Source organism: Argiope bruennichi, chromosome 4, assembly GCF_947563725.1.
Source record: "Argiope bruennichi chromosome 4, qqArgBrue1.1, whole genome shotgun sequence".
Taxonomy (NCBI): domain Eukaryota; kingdom Metazoa; phylum Arthropoda; class Arachnida; order Araneae; family Araneidae; genus Argiope; species Argiope bruennichi.
This window is the reverse complement of record NC_079154.1, coordinates 14,346,953-14,371,169: the sequence shown is the minus strand read 5'-3', so window position 1 is coordinate 14,371,169 and position 24,217 is coordinate 14,346,953.

Here is a 24,217-nt window from a genome sequence, read left to right as displayed (position 1 = left end):
TGATACAACTGTATCAATAGCGTTTAGTTACACTTCAACTTTAAAGAAAAAAATTTGTGATTATAATTACTATAGTAAAAATTTAGATAAAATAAATAAAACAGATTGTTACTGTAACAAAGAAAAATATGAAGATTTTATAGATATTGATAAAGGTCATATTATTACAGGTAATTTAAAAATTATTGAATCCAACTCTTTAAGAGATTTGATGGGAAGAGGAATAAAATTTAGATTAAGAGAAAAAATAAACCATAACAAAATTTTGATTTCTATTGGCAATGATTTGGATGTTTTTACTGCTAAATTATCTAGAAAATACCATTGGCCTGCGGAAGGTTTCGGGGAACGGAAAGTGAGAATTTTAAAGGAAATTAAAATAAATATGAATACTGATTTTGACAGATCTAAAGAACGTTGGGATTTATTTTAGTAAAACATTAAAAAACGAAATAAAAAAAAATTTAAAAGAAAAATTTGTTATTACAGTAATAGATAAATCAGCAAATAATTTCTGTTTAATTTGTAAATATTATTATAAAGAATTTTTAATTAATGAATATAACTCTAATGCAACTTATATGTTAAAGAACACCGGGAAAAAGGAATTAGATAAAAGAATGCTAGCTTTCGCAAAAAAAACCAAAACTAAGACTTGCTCTCTTAACTATCCTTATTTATTCCCAACAGTTAAATTTCATAAAAATCCATTAAATTCAGATTCGTAACCTGTAGCACTGGCAGTTATAATTACTATACGGGTAAACATTTCTTTAAATACTTAAAAATTATCCTGGACAAAATAAAAAATGAAGACAACTTTATTATTTCTAGTAACAAAGAAGTATTGGATTTTCTTAAAGATAACAACATTAATAAACTTAATACTTTTGATTTCGAAAATTTATACACTAATCTATCTCATGAAAAATTAATAAAGGTCTGCACTTTTATATATGACGAATATTTAAATGAAAATATCATTCCTAAAAATAACTGACTTCAGTTATGTAATTTTAATATTACTGAAAATTACGTGTTTAATGGTATTAATTTTTATAAACAAGTCAAGGGCATTCCAATGGGAACAGCTTTCTCAAGTGCTTTAGCTAATATTTTCCTGCATTACTATGAGAAAAAAATAATTAAATATAATTTAATAAACGGGTGGAGATATATTGATGACCTACTTTTGATTAACTTCGACAATACTAATATTATTACTAATTGCTATCCAAAAGATTTAATTCTAAAAGATACAAATAAAAATCAACTTGAGGCTACCTTTCTGGATTTAAAAATCGAAATTGCTAATGATAAAACAATAGTGGGTATATGCGATAAAAGGGATGATTTCAAATTTAAAATAACAAAACTATGTAACTACCATTCCAATCTAAACTCTAAAATTTTCAAAAATCTAATTTTCTCACAAGTTAACAGGATCAAAAGGGTTTGCAATAATAAAAATTCTTATATTGAAGCATCAAACAACCTCCTTAAAAATTTAATTAAAAATGAATTTCCTAGAAATTACTGTAATGTCAATTTTTTTAATTAAACAAGGTATGGTTTGGGATTAATCCTTTGGCTTAAATAAAAATAGAACTTTCCTTGCATATTGGATCACTCAATAGATGGCGCTGGGAGCCTACATCTGTTTACATAATTTACCGCAAGTTTTTTAAAAACAGGGAATCACAATCGATAGTTTAAAGTTTCCTTGACTGTTGACGGTATGTACTGGCCTTTTCGTTTTTAATTTTTAATTTTAGTGCTATTTTTTGTTTTTATTGTTTTTTTGTTATTGTATTTTTACTTTGTTGTGGTTAATTTCTTCTAATTTGTTGTTTTATATTTCCTTTCTGTTAAAATGATATATCTCTTGAGCATAATTTCAGGGGATTTTCGGGTCACGAGGAATCATTATTAGACAATGCCTGTATTTCCTCACAGAAAAAATCCCTTTCTTTGAATCCCTGCCTGAGGGTGACCCTTGAAAAAGTCTTCAGGCCGAATTCTTTTTTTATATTTTTTATAATTTTTTTGGTTTAATTTTTATTTGACTTATTATTGACTTATTAAAAATGAATTTCCTAGAAATTACTGTAATGTCAATTTTTTAATTAAACAAGGTATGGTTTGGGATTAATCCTTTGGCTTAAATAAAAATAGAACTTTCCTTGCATATTGGATCACTCAATAGATGGCGCTGGGAGCCTACATCTGTTTACATAATTTACCGCTAGTTTTTTAAAAACAGGGAATCACAATCGATAGTTTAAAGTTTCCTTGACTGTTGACGGTATGTACTGGCCTTTTCGTTTTTAATTTTTAATTTTAGTGCTATTTTTTGTTTTTATTGTTTTTTTTGTTATTGTATTTTTACTTTGTTGTGGTTAATTTCTTCTAATTTGTTGTTTTATATTTCCTTTCTGTTAAAATTATATATCTCTTGAGCATAATTTCAGGGGATTTTCGGGTCACGAGGAATCATTATTAGACAATGCCTGTATTTCCTCACAGAAAAAATCCCTTTCTTTGAATCCCTGCCTGAGGGTGACCCTTGAAAAAGTCTTCAGGCCGAATTCTTTTTTTATATTTTTTATAATTTTTTTGGTTTAATTTTTATTTGACTTTTTGTTTTTCCTATTAACTTGATTCTAATACTTTTGTATATATATATGAATTACATACCATTGAAGATCTGAAGACAGTGCTTCATGATCACGGAAAGGTAAGAAAACAAAAATAAAGGAGGAAAATTGAAACGCGATGATGTAATAAATGATTTTTAACCATGTTATTTAGATTAATAAAAAAAAAATTTAGTATTTGCTCGAAATTCTGACAAAATAGTCTTGACTTTGCAACTGGATGAAATCTATGAAATTTTGATTGATATCTGTCCACCATGCAATTAAAAATCATTCTATTCAGAAGATATCTTACGCATTTTTCTTTCAGCATGTTTCCGCAAGTCAAGTCATGATTGTCTAAATGATCTAAGTGTCCAATGAATCGGATCATCACATCCAGTCCTATTCAAATCGAACTTTTAAAATCTGTCTGTTTCCATCAGTGCAATATTTGAGGGGTTCCAGGATGCAGGAACAACTTTGAGGGACATAGCGAATAAGGAACATGTATTTCAGAAATTAAGGCATGAATTTCTTAACAGGCATCAAGTAACGTGATTCATGAAAAAAGAATTTCTTGCCAGAAAGAACAAGTGAATAACAAGAAAACGCAAACTCCAATAAGTTGTCGAGCATGCTGACTCTATAATCAAACAATTTCGTATCCAATCCGTTTCTATATCAAATGAATAAGACATTTTTGATCTTTGAAGGTGTGATTCCGATTTAATCTTATACTTATTATATATCACACTATGTTCGAAAAATAAATTGTCATTATGCTTCAAATTTGCAGTTGTAATCTTAATATTAATGACAAGATCAATAAAGTGTAATATATATAAATGAGATAAGAAGTGTTGAAAAGTGCCCTTCTTTTTAATACTCTAGAACGATGCAAGATTAGATATAAATTTCAATTAATACAAGGGTAACTAGGCAGATAAGGGAACAAATCCAATAATTTATAAATAAGTTAAGTATGAATCCATTTGAGAAAGGTTTAATGGTGAATGTTTGGTCAATTATTTTTTATCCACACTGTCATGGAGTTTATAAATAAACTATTTCAAAGATTTATTTTTATAATCCAGTAGCTAGTGAACAGTGAAGCTAACCGATATCAATGAAGCTGTAAGCAAAATTTTCAAACATTGGAACAATAAATCAGAAATAAAACCATGGATTGAATCTCTGGCAGACCTATTGTGTCTATGTATGAACTAACTGCAGTGAGTATATGTTTAATTTGAAATGTAATCCAGTCAAATGCCGACAGAATCACAAGCTTGTATAAAGTTATTAATGCAATATTCCTCAGACAATGAGATCCTTTAAAAAACCGTTGTTCAGTTCATTTTAATATAAATCGCTGCTTTCAGATATTTACAGATTGTACACGTTATTCCAATTATACTAGTATGTATATACTAGTATATATACTAGATTCGTGCTCAATTCATAAAACAGATAAATTATATATATTTTAAAGTTTTATTAAATGTCTTTGTATAAAATATTATAAATTAAGAGAGGTTAGTTAATTGAAAAATAAACTATTGGGCATTCAGTATAAGAGTTATTTTTTATGACCTTAAGACTGTGAGGTACGAATAATTAAACATTCCAAAGGTATAAAAAATGCGTTGTGTATTAATTTAATTGCAGCTATATTTGTAAAAAAAATTAATAATAATACTTTAATTGGCATGGTGAATCAGGAATATTAATCATATGCCTTTCAAATGAAGATATTTTTCTGAAAATCATTGTTGTATACTTACGTTAACTTTGTTTTCCAGATAGAATTCCTTCCATTTCCTCCTTTCTGATATAGCTTGGTATTTATGATTTATGAAAAGACATTTTTATCATATATTTATGTCTTTTTTCAAAGCATTTAAAGCTTAAAACGAAATGCACGCAAAAATTCGGAACCTTTTGAAATAAAAGGGAAAAGCCCTTATAGAAAACAAAGACATGTAGAAAAACAAACTATTAAATACTCACTTGTGTGAAAAGGAAGGAAGGTAAAAGCTTCGTAATATTTTTTGTATTTAGAATTTCACTATATATATATATTAAAAGATTAAAAATTATTTGACGGAATTTATATTTTATTTATTTCTCAAATAATTAAAAAATAATAATAAATGCTGACGGTAAGGAGAATTTTACATTACAACATTTATATAAAAATATTATACGTGTATTTAAAAAGTAATTATGGTTATCCTTCGAATGTTAATATTAATTTTTGATAACTGTAACTATAGTCGTTTCATGATGGCTGATAATGTTGCTCAAAAATACTGAAGCAAAAAGATGATTAAGCTGATATTTTATTGGAAAAAATTAAATGCTTAGTTTTAGATAAATAACAGACACGAAAACATTTTATGACAGAATGATCATGAATTTGTCTGTTACTAAGAACTAAATTTAAGTTGACTTCGAGCTTCTAAAATGCAGTTCACAAAAAATAAGTTTTCGGAGAGATTTTTATTTAAAAAAAAATTAATAAGAAATCTGAGAAATTAGGAAAATAATATCATACGTTATTGATGACAAATAATCAGTGAGAATCGCAAAAAAAAATGATAATTTGTCTAATAATGTTTTAATACCTGACCTCAATATAGCAGAGACTTGCTCATACAAAACCAATAATTCAAATTTCGAAACAGAAGAGTTAAGAAGTTTTCAAACAAAAGCACTTATCGGTATAGTCTCCTTATTCTCTCATATTTCTTGTATGTTAATAATGGTTGCTGTATAATGGTTTTTATTCTTTTTGCCAATTGAAAAAATGATTGATGACTTTATAAGCTTTTGGTTTCGGAAAATTGTTGCTACCCATTTGAAAAGTGGTATTTGTCAGTCAGTAAATTGACTTTTTTCTACAGTGTAAACTATAAACAGTTATACAATCCAACAGTTCTTTTATTTCCAAAAAACTTTCTTTCAAATAAGATAAATAGTTTTTTTTTTCTCTAGCAGGAAAAATTCTTAAATTCTTCTAATTTTTTGAAATTTAAAATCGCGTTTACGAAGCTCGTCCTTTTTTTTTACTCTCTCTTTATTTAGATACTTTTTATTTCAAATTTCTTGTACATTATGCAATAATTAATGAAGCATTTGAAAAAAAAAGTTACATTTTTATTTGATTTATGATTTGAGAATGTTGAAATACGTCATTCAAAAAAATACTTGTTTTTCATAATCTAAATTTTATATATATTTTCATGGAGGAATTTTCAAAAATGTTTGTGTTACTAAAACTGTCTGTCGATATGTTAAGGTTAAGTGTTTAGATCAGTTCATTCCTTAATTACAGAAAAAAATTAGCCAAAAAAAAAAAAACTGAATAGAGAAAATTATACATTTCAAAGCATGTTTAATAAAAACAGTTTTAAAAGTGATTAATTAGTGTGTAAGAAAGCAGATTTAAAAAAATTTAAATACTTTCTTCATTTTAATTTTTAATTTCCACTTGGCGTTTTAAAGACCCTTAACAGAATAGATCAGGTATACAGAAATAAGCTAATTATGCAAGTAAACACGAGGTCAAAAAACGCTCAATGCAGCTACTACTGAGTATTCTTTGAATGATATAAGTAAAACAAAAGGATACAATAAATAAAATGTATAAAACATATTTAATCGATGCTATCTACCATAACAGAAAAATGTCATTACATTAAATTACAAATTACGAATTCCGTATCGCTTTTCAATACATGTCCTGTGAACCTTTGCTGTAAGTACTCTAAAGAGTTTCTTATTACTACTTCCTGATTACTCTTACTATGTCTGTTAAATTGCATACAACTTGTTCTGTTGTTATGCAATTTGGTGTTGTTATTCATATAAATGATGAAACTAAACAGCAGTCGTAAGAGTGAATATGTGCCCTGATTAGTTCCATAGATGTAATCAGGACAAATACAGATATATTTTTCATACACAGCAATACATAAATTTCAGATTGGTTAAAAAATGTTTAAGAAAATCGATACATCAGCCACTTCTGAAGCGCACTTCGTCAAATGGATTTTGAATAAAAGGAATTTATGAACAAGTGGCCTTTACTATCAAATTTGTTATGCGCATGGTTAACAGATTATGGGCATGTCAGTGTTTCTGGAACGTGATGCGTTTAGTTACTGTAATGTTTTCATTGACTAAAAATGGCAGCTATATCATAGCGGCAACAAAATATTTGATAAATATCTACTTTCTTCCACATATATCCAAGTTTTCCTCATTCTTCATCTTATTTGAATTTTCCTTTTTTGCTAAGGTATTCCAAAATAAAGACGAGGCTTAATAGTTTGCTTCCATCAGGCTGTCATTACAAGCAGCATCTTTCTTATTTATCTTTCAATTCAGTCGGAAAGAAAAATATGAATCGTTTTGTCAATAGTCTTTACACGAAATAGAATTTGATTTATATACAGTCCAAGGAAAAAAAAACTTGTTATCATTATAATTCAAATTTCTTATGCGAATGGTGAACAGATGTTTTGGAAACGTGATGCGCTGAGGCACTGTGATATTTTCATTGACGAAAAATGCCTGCTTTCATAATATCAGCTCTAGCAAATAATGATAATTTTTTATAGTAATGACTTTTTTCTTCCACATATATCCAGGCTTCAATTTTATTTGCAATTTAAATCGTTACTTTTTACCATGGCATTCCAAAATAAATATAGATACTGCTTAACAATCTGCTTCCATGTGGATGTCATTACAAGCAACATCTTATTTATATTTCAATTCAAAAGGACAAAAAAATATCGCTAATTTTGTCAACCATCTTTACTTGGTTATTTGATTTTAAATGGTTACATTTGATTTTAAATATTTTACAAGGAAAATACTTTAGTCAAAAATAAATTGTTTAGCTGCAGTAGATTTTGTGTCTTCAAACAAAATTCAGTTTTATTTATTTCCTCTATATAAAGGATAGATTTGTATGTTCAAAACAAAAAAAGAGTGATAGAAATAACTGTACCCTCAGGAAATCTATTTTATCGCAGAACATAGCGATTTAGTTTTGGAAAACATATTTGAAACGATTTTCTGGTTTTCAGAAGTGTTTTCGAGAATGCGGCTGGAAATTGTTATTTTCCAGCAAGAATTTTCAAAATATTTTATAGACTTAAATAAGCTTGAAATCTCAATTCTTGTTATTTGCGCAACTCTTCGGTAACCAAATCTTTAAATCACAAGTGTCGTTCAAGCGTGCTGTTTGGAAGGATTTGGGTAATACAAAAATAACTACTAAATAAATGTTTCGAAATCAGGAATAAATAATTTTTTTTTCTATTTTCTTTGTGATTAAAATATAAGAGTATATTTAAATACATGCTTTTTCTTCTATTGTTTCATGCGATTAATTCTTTTTGGAATATGGAAATGCATTTTTCATTCATTTTCTTATCAGCAAGATTTCTTGAATTTTTTTCCCAGTTTCTGGTTATTGATGACGATGATGCATTTTAACAATTTTAAAGGTCTTAATTATTTATTATTTAATGCATTAGTTCAATTAATAATTCATGGAAGTGACAGTACTTAGAAATTAAATTTAAGAAATATTAGTCTTAATGTATCATAACATGCAACCATGAAACATATAAAACATATTAAGGATACATTTTAAAACATATCAAGGATGAAAAAATAGAAAAAAAAATAAAATGGTTTTGACAGCAGTCTTATTAGTGCAGTAAAAATTGGGAAATATTATATTTTAATCAATAAAAAACAAGCAATATTCAAACAAAATTAGTAAAGTTTATGACTTTAAATAAAAATTATTGATATTTACTAAAGTTAAAACTCATATAAATGTTATTAAAATTCCAATTTACTTAGAATGACTTTCAGTATATCCTGATTTTACGATTTTTCTTTGCCATTCATAATTTTGCAAATATGATTAATTAAAGTAAGAAAATTTGGAATATTCAAAAAAATCTTTTAGTTATTCTTTAAATAGGAATATCACTATTGTGAATCATAATATATACAATTCTTGTAAAATATTAAATAAATATTTTTCAAATTAAGATAATTATTCTTGGAAATCATAAATTCTATAAGATGATAGTTTTTGCTTTTGCTTTTGTATTGATAGAAGATAATATTCTTGGAAACGGAATTTTATATGATGGTTTTGAATATTAATGTAAACTTAACGATGCTTTCTATAAATAAAGATTGGCATGCGGTTTTGTAACGCCAATTCGCTTATGCTTGTTATCAGGTTAAGAATTTTACTTCTTAATTTAAGCCACATTGTGATATTTTAACTGTAATTAAAATTAATTTAATTTTAAATATTTAAAATCAGAAAAGAAGTATAAGAAATTCTTAAAATAGTCCATTAAAAATTTAAAAATGATCGCAAAACTAAAAATGTTTTAATAAAAAAAAATCTATTTTCAAAATAAAAATCATGAGTGTGGTCCATGTAACTATAGAAGAAGGTAAAGTATAGCTTTCAAAACAAAAGAAAAGCATTCTGATTATATAAAAATTGAATTTTTTCAATTTTTGTTTTACTTTTGCTTTTTGTCAAAAAAAATTTTTTCAACATATTATTAAGAATATTCCAAAATCTTTTTAAATTTATTATTGAATTCAAATTTAAATATTTTGAATAGTGATATTAATTTTACTTGTAAACTCTTCTATGAATCATTCTAAATTTATCTACAGTTCCTAATGAAATTGTATTAAAAGAATTATATTAAAAAAAGCTTGCTTATTAAAGAAATAAAAGTTGAAAGGAGATTCTACATTCGCAAGAAAGGAAAAAAGAGGATTTTTTTAAAAGTTAAGTTGAAAACACTTAATGAAATATATAGTGATATTTTCAAAAAATAAGTTCAATATTGCCAATGAAATATATGATGAAAAGTATCTTTTAGATATCTTTCTCTGTGAAAACAATAATGGTCATATCGTCTACTGGAATTTTTTTAAAGATAAGTGTTTAGATGTACTCCACTACTGGTGACAATTCTATGAAATAAAAGTAAAATAACAGGTAATCTTGTAATGTACATTACTAATAATTAATTGTAGATATCGATATATTCAAATTTAAAAGAAAATTTTAAACTTTCTATTTCAGTCACATTAAGTAAAACTATACATAATAGCTATAGCAGAAGCAGCTAAATTAATTTTTTGGCAATCCCTTCTTTACTTTTAAAGGAAGGAAACGCAGTTTAACCAAAAATTCTAATACATAGATAATTTGACATTTTTTTTCCCAAAAATATTGTAAACTAATTTGAAATTTCTATTACATTCATAACCATTAAAAAATCTTTATCGTGTTTTTTTTTTAATTAAAATATAACTTTCTGTATGATGGCAATATAGTTTGATGTCTACATTTTTATTCCAAATATTTTGAAATTACTTCATGCGATTTAAATATTTCTGAAAAAACTATATTAAATGTTTCATAAATGAGTTAATGTTGTAATGATTATTTTTTCCTATTCTATTTAACGAAAAGGAATATATTATTAATTTTTCTTTTCTCAGATTATTCTTTAATTTAAATCACTATATCAATAAGATTCCTCTGCTTCTTTCTAAACGATATCATATATATATATATATATATATATATATATATATATATATATATATATATATATATATATATACTCATTTTTCGAACATAATTTAATTGGAGTTATAAGTGAAGCGGAAAAAATACAAATTGTCACAATCCGAAACCCTGTGAAAGCAGAGAAAATCTTTATTAATAATGAGTGAACACTTTTGCTGAATTATGTATTGTATCTTATTTTCGATAGGTAAAGAAATTATATACGAATTAATATGCTGCCATTTTCATACAGATAGTATGCTTATATATATTATAAGCTCTCTAAATGGTCAGAGACAGTATGAATGCTACTTCATGTGATAAAATTTATTTTTACTATTATTCTACTTTTGCAGGGAAATAGTGTTTGCTTCGGTACAAAAGCTTTAATCGCACTTCCCATGTTTTCACTAACTTAGAAATCTTAGGTTCAGCAGATCCAAAATAAATTACATTCAATTTAACAAAATATTTCACCTCCCCAATTTTTCAATGAAAGTTATCCATATCGAATTATTTGGACTTTAAATTGTCATATTTGTTCATTAATAAGCAACAATTATTTGATAAGCTATGTATGATCTGCAATACTCGCTACTTTGTTCCATATTCCTTTTGCAGTTAATATTTGTTGGATATTAAATATTTTAATTGAATTCCAGTACCATATTCATTTACACTATTTTCATTCTCCGTTGCTGGATTTGTGAGACGTTTAAAGGAACACTGCCTCTCTAATCTATTTAAATATTTCTAAAGCACTAGATTTCGCCTTTTCACTTAGTTTTTATTATCAAGATTATTAATACAATTTCTATAGTTTATCATTTTTTTTCACTTCATATTAATTAATTTTTTTTTCAGAGCAGTCTTTAAAAAGTTACATTTATTTGTTAGTGATAAATATGCTTCAAAATGACCAAGTATGATTTTAACTTTATAAAATAAAAGCAAACATAATTTGCCATATATAGCTCTATTTATGAAATTTAACCAATGCTTCTATGAACTATCATTGCCATAAATGTTTCACCTTTATTGAATGAAGACTCTATAGATGATTTTATTCTGGAAGTATTTGTGTTGTACAATTCTTGTGCTTTAGTTTCTATTTATTTCTATCAATTGCAGTACTTTAAATATGACATTTTGATTGCAATTCTTATAACTTCTAATAAGGGTTGAACTGAGCTCCTTCTATATCTCTCAAATAAGCATGCTGTTTTTGGTCACCGAAGTGTTAGCTAAACGCACTACATTATTCATCCTTTTAAGAACGTCGACAAATGTTTTAAAGATATAATAGGCAATTACAGATCTTATGGTGGATGTTACGAAATAAAAACTTTAAATTCCCAATCACAATGTAACAGAGCCTATTGCAAGTTTAAAGAATTTCGCAATTTGTTTCTATTAATTTCATTTCTTATTACTTCCTTACTATACTATTCGAAAATCAATGAGTACAGCTTCCCTAAATATTGTAATTTTGTACAGCGTTTTCTATTTTGAAAATGAAATCGATGCTGATATACTTTATCAAATGAATTTGTCAAAGAAACTAAATATCAGATGAATTCATCAAAGAAGCCAAACGAAATTGACAAACAAAACATTATATTTTGGACATTTATTTTTGTTTTTAGTATGATATCTTGTCAAAAAAGAAAATATATTTGCATTAGTTGAAAGTACTTTAGAACCTCTACATTAAAGAGGGATTTTAATAAAATTCTAATACATTTTTTTTGTATATGTATTGCTACTTTATTCTGAGGAAAGTTTTACTGTGCTTTTACGCCTTTCTTCTTTTATGATGTGGAATTTGTATAGAAGCCACTTGTCATCCCCCTTCAAACGGTTTAAAGCTGATCATAGTTTCTTGATTGAATTAAATAACGTCATAATTATTGAGATAAATATTTCTAGAAAACTGAAAAAGATAAACTGTATTTATGAAGGAAAATCGCTTTTATTCTGAATTCAGTTTTTGTTGAATGCTGTAGGATGCGATATTGTCGCGTAATTATAAAAATAATTGAGTGAAAGGTGTTTAGCAAGATAAAGCAGTTACTGAGAAACAAAACAGTTTTTGTGTCATTCTTCCACTTTGTTAGAATAAGTAATGCAATCGTTATCGCATCAACCTGCATTCATTAATTTTTTTTAATGGTGGTATTAGTTTGAACCTTGAAGAATGATTTTTTTCAGTCTAAACTTAGTTTCCTTTTCTCATCCTCGTTGCTTTAATATCGGTTGATGTATTGTAATCAAGTCTTCGCAAACAAATTGGTTTATCTTTCTACTTGATTTAATAAGGTTTGACACAGTTTTCTTTCACGATACGATTACGGTTCGTTTGCTCAAATATACTTTTTTCAGATATCTAGGGAGGCATTGAATGGCTTTTTCTTTTCATCAATTTTACAGAAATTAGACTAAATCAAGTTCTGTACTTTAAAAAGTAATTTTTTTGAGAATTTATGAATTTTTTTATTTAATATTATTAAGGTTTGAGAAAGTGTCTTTCTAAAACCGTTAAATTTTGTTTATGTGTCCATTTTTGGTAAGTTATAGTGATTTTTTATATTTGCACTTACGAACTTTTTAATGCTGTTTTACATCATTAGATGTAATTTCCTCAAATTTTAATTTTTGATAAAATTTCTTATAAAAAACTCTCATAAATTAAAATCCAATAGGGTTTTTTTATTCAAATTTAATATATTAATTTCTCAATATATTCTGCAGATCCTGATAAGTAATCTATTTGTTTAGAAGTATTTTGAAGATGTCTTAGTGTTTCAAGAAGTGAAAAAAATGAACATTTAATTTCATATATCAGTCGCGTCTCAGTATTTTAAGAGTGGGTAGACTTATTTTTTAAAATTCAGGATCTAGATAATGTATGTCTTAAGCTATCTGCAAATTTTTAAGCAAATCTTTTGATAAACCTCTAAACTATAACCTCTTTATACCTTTTTTTAGCCAAAAAAGCACTTGTTTTCTAATTAAAAACACTTTCGCTATTTAATTGATACATTTCGGTTTCATAGATTATTTTTCAATTTTCTTAATGCAAACATCTATAAGTATAACTATTTTCGAGCGTTTTTCAAAAAAATCCTCCCATACATAGACACCTACTTTAACGCCCGAAATTGAATTGCAGCATAGATTACAGAATGAAACAATTGTAATGCTTTACAGAAAAATAACTATTAGAAGGCATTTATATGTACATATTTATAAAACGCTTCTTCGAATTACTTACATCTTACCTATGTGGAAAATTTACGATAACGTTATTTTCAATGGAGTTGAATAATACGAAACAGTGATTTAAATCGAGCAATTTCAATTATAAATTGAAATCCCCGAAAGCGTAAATTTAGGATTACTAAAATTGCTGAAGAATCACTCATAAGATGGTCCAATTGGAATGAGGGAAATAGCAATGCAGCGACTTTTGATGTACAGAACGAAGTTTCGGACTACAAGTGAATTTCCAGTTTTTGTCTTTAACCAATTTCACAAATCTAAAGAATAGATAACCTCCTTGAAAATTTTATCATTATTCATCAGGAATAATTTAAAATTATATGATAAAAATAATAGAATAATACAATAAAAATAATATAGCATATTTTTTGTGATAAGTTGTAGTTCATCACAGTTATTTGACCTGACTATATTAATCATATTAATATTAATATTCACATCATCAGCATTATTTTAAGAATATTAGCATTATGTCGACTGTTTTTATTGGAACTTCTTATCAAAACAGAGAAAAAGAAGTCAATTCAATTTTGAATTTCCTAACATTTACACACACACACACACACACACACACACACACACACACACACACACACACACACACACACACACACACACACACACACACACACACACACACACACACACACACACACACACATATATATATATATGCAACCAGAAAATTTTAGTTTTAGAAAGTGCTTATTTAAGTTTTCATAATTAATAAAAAATTAACGTTAGTATTTCATACAACTTGAAATAATTAAAATTTACTTTTAATAATGAATAGACTTATAATTTCTTATTATTTGCATAAATGTATAGTTAGTTATATGCCTAACTGGAATTATCATGTGACTAACTGGAATATATATGCCTAACTGGAATATCATTATCACATAGTGACTCATGGGGCTTGGCGAGTGGAGCGAGTCGGAGTTGTAAACCCTTAATAAAAAGAATCTGTGATTCACCTTCAAAAATATTTATTATATTGTATTGAAAGGATTGAAAGGAATTTATTATATTGTATTCAAAAATATTTATTATATTGTATTGATTTTTAAAGAGTATATCTTTCAGATTATTTTTGTTAGTAATTAGAAAATGATTGTGATTCTTGATACTTAAAAATGCAATATTCTTGCATGAAACCACAACATGGTAGTTTAATTAATGGATTCCAATTAATTTATTTCATCAAGTCCAATTTTGCATTAAAAATTTGAAATCTAATATTTATTTTTAATCTTACATTTTAAAATGCCACTAAATATAAAATGTTAAATTCAGCTTAATTAAATTGAGCACTTTAACATAAAAATCTAAAATCTTCTAGCCTTGCATTCTATTATTATATCAGCGAATTCTAGAAACTCTGAAACTTAGAATCTAACATTAAAAATAAAATGGTAGCATAAAAGAATTTCAAAATCAGCAATCCAAGATTCGAGATAATAGTGGTAATACAAGGGCCCTTCTTATTTCGCTCTGCAGATATTTGCAATCAGGTTTCTTTGTGGAAATATAGGTGATATTCTTTAGGACAGCAAATAGCAGCTGCAAGTATTTATTTACTAGTTTCATGTTTTTACATCTGTTTTTATTCCATGATATTTTGATCTTTTATTTAGATACCACTTATTTTGAAACGAAAAGCTTGAATTATGATAGCTTCTCTAATTTTGTTCTAGCGTATTTTACGTTTCTTAAATTTTGTTGTTTCACCATTTCTCTGTTTCATTCCGGCTCCGAATTTTAGAGTTTTCTAAAGTTTGAATTTCTTAATATTTGTGATTCTGTCTCTTATTCTTGTTTTTCCGTTGCTGCATTATATGTCTTTTTTCATGATACCCCCCCCCTCGAAATTTAAATTTCTTGGAATTTTCGAGTCAAAAGGAGTTTATTTCTTGGAATAATTGTCTAGCCCATCACAGAAAAAAAAATCCCTAGTTAGAATCTTTGCCTGAAGGTGATCTTTTATAAAGTTTTCAGGACGGATTCTTATTTTTTAACTTTTTTCCTTTTCTTCTTATTATTATACGCTATTATTTTCAAGCATTTTTTTCTTGGAATACGTTGTATGTAATATTTTTTTACATGTTGAAGTATTGCTCTAATTGCAGTGCTTTGCTAAAAAGTTTTCTGAAAATTTTGATTATTTTTATTGTTTTGCTTCTTGTTTAATTTTTTCTTAAATTATTTTTTGGATTTTTTTGTTGTTTTCTTTGATCTTTTGTTGTTGCTTTGTTATTAGACAAGTAATTATATAAAGGACATTGAATATGATTATCCTAAAGCTTTCCTGATTATAATTTAATAAGTTTAATGCACATATTTTCGAAGTAAGATTATTCGCCGGAAATGACAATGGCTAGCGTTGTTTCAAAGGTTAAATTAAGTGAGCAATTAATGTTATCCTTTGATTGAACACTTTTAAATACCCTTGTACATGATGAAAGTAAAGAATATAGATATTTAATAGACCCTCAATGATATTATACATCTAATTGCAAAAAATTCAGAAGTTTGAATAGATATTTCGATGATATGTGTATATGTTGAACGAATTACAATAGAAATCACGAATGATTTTAGAGAGGAAACAATATTTTAGTCAATGTTTCACAGCGACAACAAAGTCCGGAGTTCTTCAAAAGAGAATGAATTTATTGCACATGTACAGATGCTTAAGAATAATTTTTTATTATTAAAATATTTTTTTGGAATTGATAAGGAATATTTTATTTTCAGGAGTCTTAAAATATCCTAAATTCTTTAAATAGAATGAAAGTTTAAAAATGCCGAAATAAACGATTTGAAATATTGTAAATATTGTTGTTCTTTGTAAATATTGTTTTAAAAACTTTTAAAAAAGTGCTAAATATAACGGACTAAAATAAATATTAAGAGTAGTTGTCTCATTCTCTCATTTAAATATTGTAGAATGAAGTACTTAAAAAAGCAAATATTTAAAAGTCCTTCTATTTAATTGAAAAATGAATGTCGAAAATTTCGTAGTTGGTATACTTTTTTTATTTCATTTAATTTTTTCAACACAATAACTCCCCCTTAGTTCAGAAAAAAATGCTTTAAGTTTTATATTTTTAAAAATAGCCATCAATAAAAATGAATTTTCTTCTCTTTCGAAAAAAATTTCTATTATATTCTCACCTTATTTTCTCTTTCTTCGTAGCATCGTTCCGTTTATAGGTATAATAAATATATCTAAGAAAAATCTGTAAGCAATCTCTTACTGCTTGATATGTAACGAATTTAGCTTTCACCTCCTTTCATCAGTTCACTCTATTTATCATTAATAAAAAAAAGAAACAGATTCATCAATCAGCTTGTTACTTACACTCTTGAAATATGAGTATGGATGCAGTCTGTTATGGCTAAATTTAACCACATTTTGCGGATGTCGTTGAACATATCGTATCAAGTAATAGTTGCATTCCTTGAATGTATTTTTAGTTGGGTAACCTAAAGAAGACTGGCTTTAAATATTTATGTGGATCTGGTTTTGAGTAGAAAACTTTTCTAAAATAGATTCATCTTAGAATCACGCGGATTTTTTTCATTTAATAGGTATAATTTTTAAATCTTATTTCTGCAAATATTAGAGTTTATCGTTAATATTTATTACACAAATCTTTTATGTGATGATAATTTCTAATGTTGAAACTTATAATAAAATAATATTTTAATAAACATAATAATGATAATAATGTATATGGTATAAGTTTTAGAAACATACCATAATACAATTCTTAATAAGATAAATTAATTGAACTTATTTGCATTAATAAACTTCACTGCATTTTCTCTTTCTATTTCAGATATGTGAGAGTCGTACCTTAATTATCTAGAAGTGTTATTTATTTATAAGGAATTTTATTATTAAAAGGAACGTTGGACACATCACCTTTTAATGTTTCGATATCATGCACTTGTGGAATAATATATGATTCCAAAAGAAAGAAATACAGGAAAATAATATGAGGATATCGTGCAGCCTTTAATGTTCTGAACCCCTTTCAATCCATTTGGAGAAAGTGCTTCTGGGCAGGAAGAGACAACTTTTAAATCACAGTGAGAGAGTGTTTTATGATCTTGATGTTGATGACATAACAAGATCTAAACTTATACCGAAAAGAAAACATTGGTTTGATTCTATAGAATCACGAAATGTATTAAGCTTTTTTCTCTTATCGGCTCCATTTCACGAAAAATTGATTTTAATTCCACTGCTGTCGTTAAGTAGTAGTTTCTCTGCCCATTTGATTATAAAAAAAGCTCTAAGAAAAAGATAGATAATCATAAACATTTACCTTTCTATTATTTGGTGTTTTTTTATTTATTTTGATTAAGTGAGTAACTTTCCGCAAATCCATTTTTTCTTGTGAATTTTCCATAAGTAGAGTAAAGGAATATTAAGTTTAAATTAAATTTTGTAATCAAATCACGTTGAAACGATTCTTTGGAAATTGAATTCATAATCAGCAAAAAGATGTGTTTACATTTATCTCTTCAGATCAGTAAAAAAAGAAGCATGCATTTATTAAAAATTAATTCATCCGATTTTAACTGGATATAAATTTTTCTTTATTGACGAGAAATTTCAATTATTTTTATTGATTGTAAAGATAAATTTTAAATTATACTATCTGATATATTATAATTTAAAATTTCTCTTTATGATGATACATAAATATTACAAGGAAATAACTTTTACAATTATCATAGATAATATATCTGATAGTAAAGGATTTTCTGCTGATGAGATAACTGCATGATGACTATTTCTATTGGTCATTAAGGCCCAAGGAAAATTCTGTATGACCGGACAGCCGCAACTGCGTAGACGGGAATTAAGGTTCAGTCACATGAGCCATCACTGGCTGCGTACAACCACTCCCATGGGAGGCACGTCTAGACACCTCTAAGGAATAGTCAACTCCACACAATTTACGTATCCACCTGGGTTGCGAGAACCAACCACCATACCAGAAGTTTCTCAAAACAAAATCTGATGTGCCCTTGGTGGGAGTTGCTCATGACTTAATTCAAAAATTACTTTAATTAAATTTGGGATGATTTAAAAGAATATTTCGGTATACTGAAACTCAATAAGAGGAAAAATCTAGGCATCAATTTTTGCTTCTAGTGTCATCATCATTAAATATTTATATTCTGAATGAAAGAATTTTTTTTTAATATTGTAAAGCTGAAACTTTATAATTTAATTTGTGCACTATAGCGAACGAAATTATACAAATTTGAATAACATTTTAACTCCTCATAGAATGTTTTTGATTATTTAACCTACAAGTACTTCAGAAACGATTGGCTGGATTTCAGATTAAAAAATAATAATTGCCGTTAGTAAAATTATTTTCAATTCAAACTTATTATTATTTTATATGTAAAATAGATCTTTATCAAAATGAAACTGTGAACTAACTGAAACTTAGCATCGTTATTAATCACAAAGCAAGTTTGTAAGACATTTCCTGCTAGATGGTGGTATTTGCCAAGAAAAATCTGGCATGAAATGATTTATAGCAATGTGTCGTTGAGTAAAATAGAAACTGAGACTTCAAACAAGTTCAATGTGCAGTAATACAATTTTTCCCGGAATGGAACTTACATTTGAAAAATTGAATGGCATCAAAAACATAACTTGTACAAAAAAATCAAGTCTCGCAACTCAGTTCTTCTATCGTAAAAAATTGTGAGATCCATGTAATACCAAGTCGGTCAATTTATTCAGTCCCTACTTAAGGGTCTTTCTGTCTTAAGTTATTACGTAATTAGCTAACCTAACAACATCTTATAGAGACCATATCAATACTAAAAATCTTTTATGGTTTAAATAAATAGATTGACTTGGCAATCGCACTAAACATTCTAATTTAATATAATATGTTAATGTAATCTAATTTAATGTAAAGATACATTGTGTTTTCATGCGACGGTCAAAATCTATTTATTTAAACCATAAAAGATTTTTAATATTGATATGGTCACTATAAGATGTTGTTAGGTTAGCTAATTACATAATAACTTAAGACAGAAGGACCCTTAAGTAGGGGCTGAATAAATTGACCGACTTGGTATTACAAGGATCTAACAACTTTTTACGAAAGAAGAATTGAGTTGCGAGACTTGGTTTTTTTTTACAAGTTATGTTTTTGATGCCATCTCATTTCTTTTTGTAAATTGTCATTTTCTTATTTTTGTATGTAGTCTTCCGCCTTTTCTTTTCCGGTACTACTTCTTGAACTTCAACTACAGTTTTTCTCAAAGCCCACTCCCTGTTTCTATGGGTTTTTCTCGCAAGCTTTGATGTTACAATTTTTGACAAGTCTGGACGGTAAATGCTTCTTAGTCCGTTGTATTCACAAATTGAGGACTCCTGCGCTTTAATACTTCCAAAGTCGACATTTATTAGATGTAAGCCGTACAGACTTGTTGCTCTCGAAAATGCCACATAAGCTTTACCGGATGTGAATACTGCAGAACCGATAACCATCAGTGCATTATTTAGACTTAGGCCCTGACTTTTGCTTATAATTATAGCATATGCTATACATATCGGAAACTGTTCGCGATGAACATAAGCTCTATTAATAATTTAAAATTTAGTTTTAACCGGACTAAGCTCGTAAACATGTTCTTTATTCAATATAATGTATATTTTCTTAATTATTTTTGTATTTTCCGGATCAACCTTTACTCTTTGCACTATACCGATAGCTAAAGACTCACGTCGATATTACGCCTTAACATAACTTTTGCTCCTATTTTTATAATTATGTTCTCTTCTAGGCCTGCAGTCATAGAAGTATCGTCTTCATATATTTTTATGCATTCACGAGCTCTTTTTGTTAGGTATCTGGGGCAATCTATGTTATCTACAGCTGAAAGTTTTTATTTCGGGATGTGGAAGAGATTTAAGCATTGCAGTATTTAATTGTTGACACATGTTTTTTGTAGGTAATAAGCAAACGGTATCATCAGGAAGTTTCGAGTGGTGTTCAATTATCTCAATTAATCTGTTTTCATTTGAATTGGATTTGTGAGTTATTTATCTAGTCAAGAGTAAGTCGCGGTCTTTTTGTGTAGTCACACCTAATCTTATTCTATTTAGCATTTCAACAAAGTCAGAATCATTGAGCTGTCGCATGTTAATTGTAAGTTCATCGTATATGAACAGTTCAATCCACAGATTCGGTATACCGAGGGAACCTAACAACTTGTTAGTTTCAGCAGTTGATAACTTTTCAAAAGGTGACTTTTCTCTTACCGGCGGAAGCTGTATGAGATCTCCGAAAACTACAAGATGTTTTTTTCCCAAAACACCCATTCTGATCGTCGCTTGTATCGAATATTTCAGATAAGCGTAAATGAATATATGTTAAAGTAACATTGGATATCATCGACACATCGTCTATGATAAACAACACTACTTCTTTCAAATCTGATCTCAGAACTTGGAGCACTTCATCAGAAAGTGGCTTATACTTCGGTGTTTGCTTGTGTTCCACAGGCAGCTGTATTAGTCTATGTATAGTCAATCCATTCACATTGAATGCAGCTATTCCTGTTGGAGCACTAACTGCCACTTTTTTATTTAAATACGTCTTAACCGAAACTTTCAGCGTTTTTATTTAAAAGCTCTTTCCAGTGCCACCAGTTCCACTCACAAAACAGCTTAAAACGTCAGCGTTATTATCAGTTGTGTCCATTTTATTTGTGATCACATCGAAGACTCTTTTTTGATCGGCATTAAGTTTTGTGATCATGCTTTGAAGATCAGTTTGCTCTTCTTCTACCAGATTGATTCTCTGAAAGTCACCCATTGCGTTTGTAGCTTCCACAGCTTCAAATTGAATTATTTCAAATTAGATATTGTTACAAACCTGTAATTTTGCTTCCCAACTCAAATAGTGTCATCATAAGATAGACCGTTTAACATTAATCTGTATTGGATGCTGTCGGATGCCAAGCCAGTGATCCCAGAGCTTGGTGACAAACTTGGCGACCATTTGGCGATTTGGCGACGAATTTCCCGAAAAAATGGATAATCCTCGAAACTTCGAGATATTTATCGATCCGTCCCTTATTACACGCATATTTTAGTTTTTTCTTGATTTATACACTAAACACTAATTGTATTCTAAATTTGAAGCTTCTATGTCTGCTAGAAGTGCATTAGAGTTTTGATGATCGGTCAGTCAGTCAGTGACAAAATTCACAAACTTTGACTAGTTGTAATTCTTACACTACTGGTTTAAATTTAAGGAAATTTGAAATATACCGCTTTTATATAACTAGAAGCCTGAAAATTCAGGCTTCTAGTTTTATCCACAACGATGGGGGTCGAAAATGACCTGAACTGCTTCAAGAAAAGGATGGTACGGCCGTGCCGCTTGTTTTTGCTCGACTTGGCGGGGGCACTGCCGTGCCCCCAGATGTTTGTGGAGGGGAATATATGTCAAGAAGATCAGTTTGCTGATTATGTAATGATGATTATTCTCTCGTATAAACGAAGTTTAAAAAGAAAAAAAACTATTGTAATAGTCAAAAAGTTTTAACTTGAAATTTTGAAAAAATGTCACTTTTCAAACCTCTTTGAATCTGAAAAATGCATTTTTAGAATTCTGCCTGATGATCGACTTATGATATCTACTCGTTACAGATCTCTACTTGTCACGACATGCCAACAAATTTGCAGATTTCTATCAAAATTTGAATGAAATCTATTTAGTAAAAGCCTATCAACCTGACATGTATTGTTGGTGTGAATTATAGTGCTTTACAAACCCGCTGACAGTTATCTGTCAGCGATTTAATCCCAGTGAGATTCTCTTGTTCTTTCAGTAGCACCAACTAGGGCCAAGAGTACGACTTTGCTACTTCATGCGTCACATTCGCTTGAACAACCCCTTTCTACGGTGGGGGGGGCTTATATTCATACTATTCTATTCACAGAAGAAGAACAACCACGCCCGGACAGTGACTCGAACCAGGACGCCTAGATCATGGAGAAGACGCGTTATCCCTATACCAGGACGCCGGCATCAATCTGACATACAAGTGTTCATTATAGACAAAAAAGTTAGATGAAATTTTGCTCAGAGTTTAGGGTTTAAAATACGGACCCATGACAAATTCTGAATAAATTCTGTCAAAGGGTTGATTTTCTATTTGTCTGTACTTTCGAATGCATGTAAATTTGATAATTGAAAATCGGAACGACATTAATGAATGAAATGTGATATGTGACCTTTAGAATATAATTGTAGCTATGTAGCAAATTTTAATAAATTGTAACCGTTCGGAAACAAGGGATCCATAATACATATTCGGTTTTCCTCCAGTTGTGTATTAACTTCATGTAGCGATTAATTGTCAAAAAAAAAGACTAAAACTGTTCATAATAGACTTAATCTTCCACAGCATGCAGTTGATGTAATAAAATTACCGATTTTCTTTATTATACAAAGCACAGAAGTTTTTATGCGGAACTCTTAAACTAAAATTGTGAGCATTCGTAGTGGTCACGAATTTTAGCAAAGTCATGTAAGGGAAAAAATTACACTTTTATTAATAAAATACTCTACTATTAATAAATTAAAGGATTTGCAAGAACATTTTGGAAGATCCTTACCAATAATTTTCAAGAATAAATGAATGTTATTAAATGAAACTAGATCTTCCAAAAGTTATTTTACATAACAAATGTTGAGTTCCATAAGCAATTGGCAGTAACACATTCTGCTAACAAAGGAAAAAAATAGTGAAAATTGGATTACTATGCGTTGAGTCTGTTTCTATAAATCCATAATGAACTGTTACTCGTTTTCTTGTGTCTTTCATATTTTACAGCTCATCGCTGCTGATTTTGTAGAAGACTTATCCTAACTTATGAGCATGAAACTTATCCTAACTGATGAAACACGAAAATTTCTCCCTTGGATTAAATCCACTTGAACTAAATTCTTGTTTTCATTTGGAGTTACATTTTATAAGATATAAGGTATTGCTTGAATTATATATTAATAATGCACAAATAAAATTATCAAATACTCTATAAATGATGCAAATCGATTAAATGATAATTTGAACCTTTTTTTTTTCTTAAGAAAATTCATTATGGGGACGTCATCATGAGAAGGCGAAGGGTACGATATTATCTGTTTTCAATAAGGTTAAAACAAAAAAAGGATTGCATATTTGACTATATGAGTATATATGCATGAAAAATTAATAGTTAAAAAAGAATACCTAATGCGTTTCTTGAAATAAGTAACATTATATATCGCATTAATTATATAAAAATATATAAAAAATTATTGTTATTAACTATCATTCTTTTGACAACAATAATAATTATTGTTACCTAAATTAATTGATAACAGCTTTATTTTTTAGGCAAAAATAATTAAAATTTTTTGCTGTTAATTGTTATTGTCGATACCTAATGCGTGTCTTGAAATAAGCAAAAATATATATCGTATTAATTGCTAAAATTATAAATAAAAATAATTTTTTATTGTTATCAACAATTCAACAATTAATGCTTTTTTTTTATCAGAAATTATCTTGAAGTTGTATTATTTTGAATGCATGAAGTTGCATT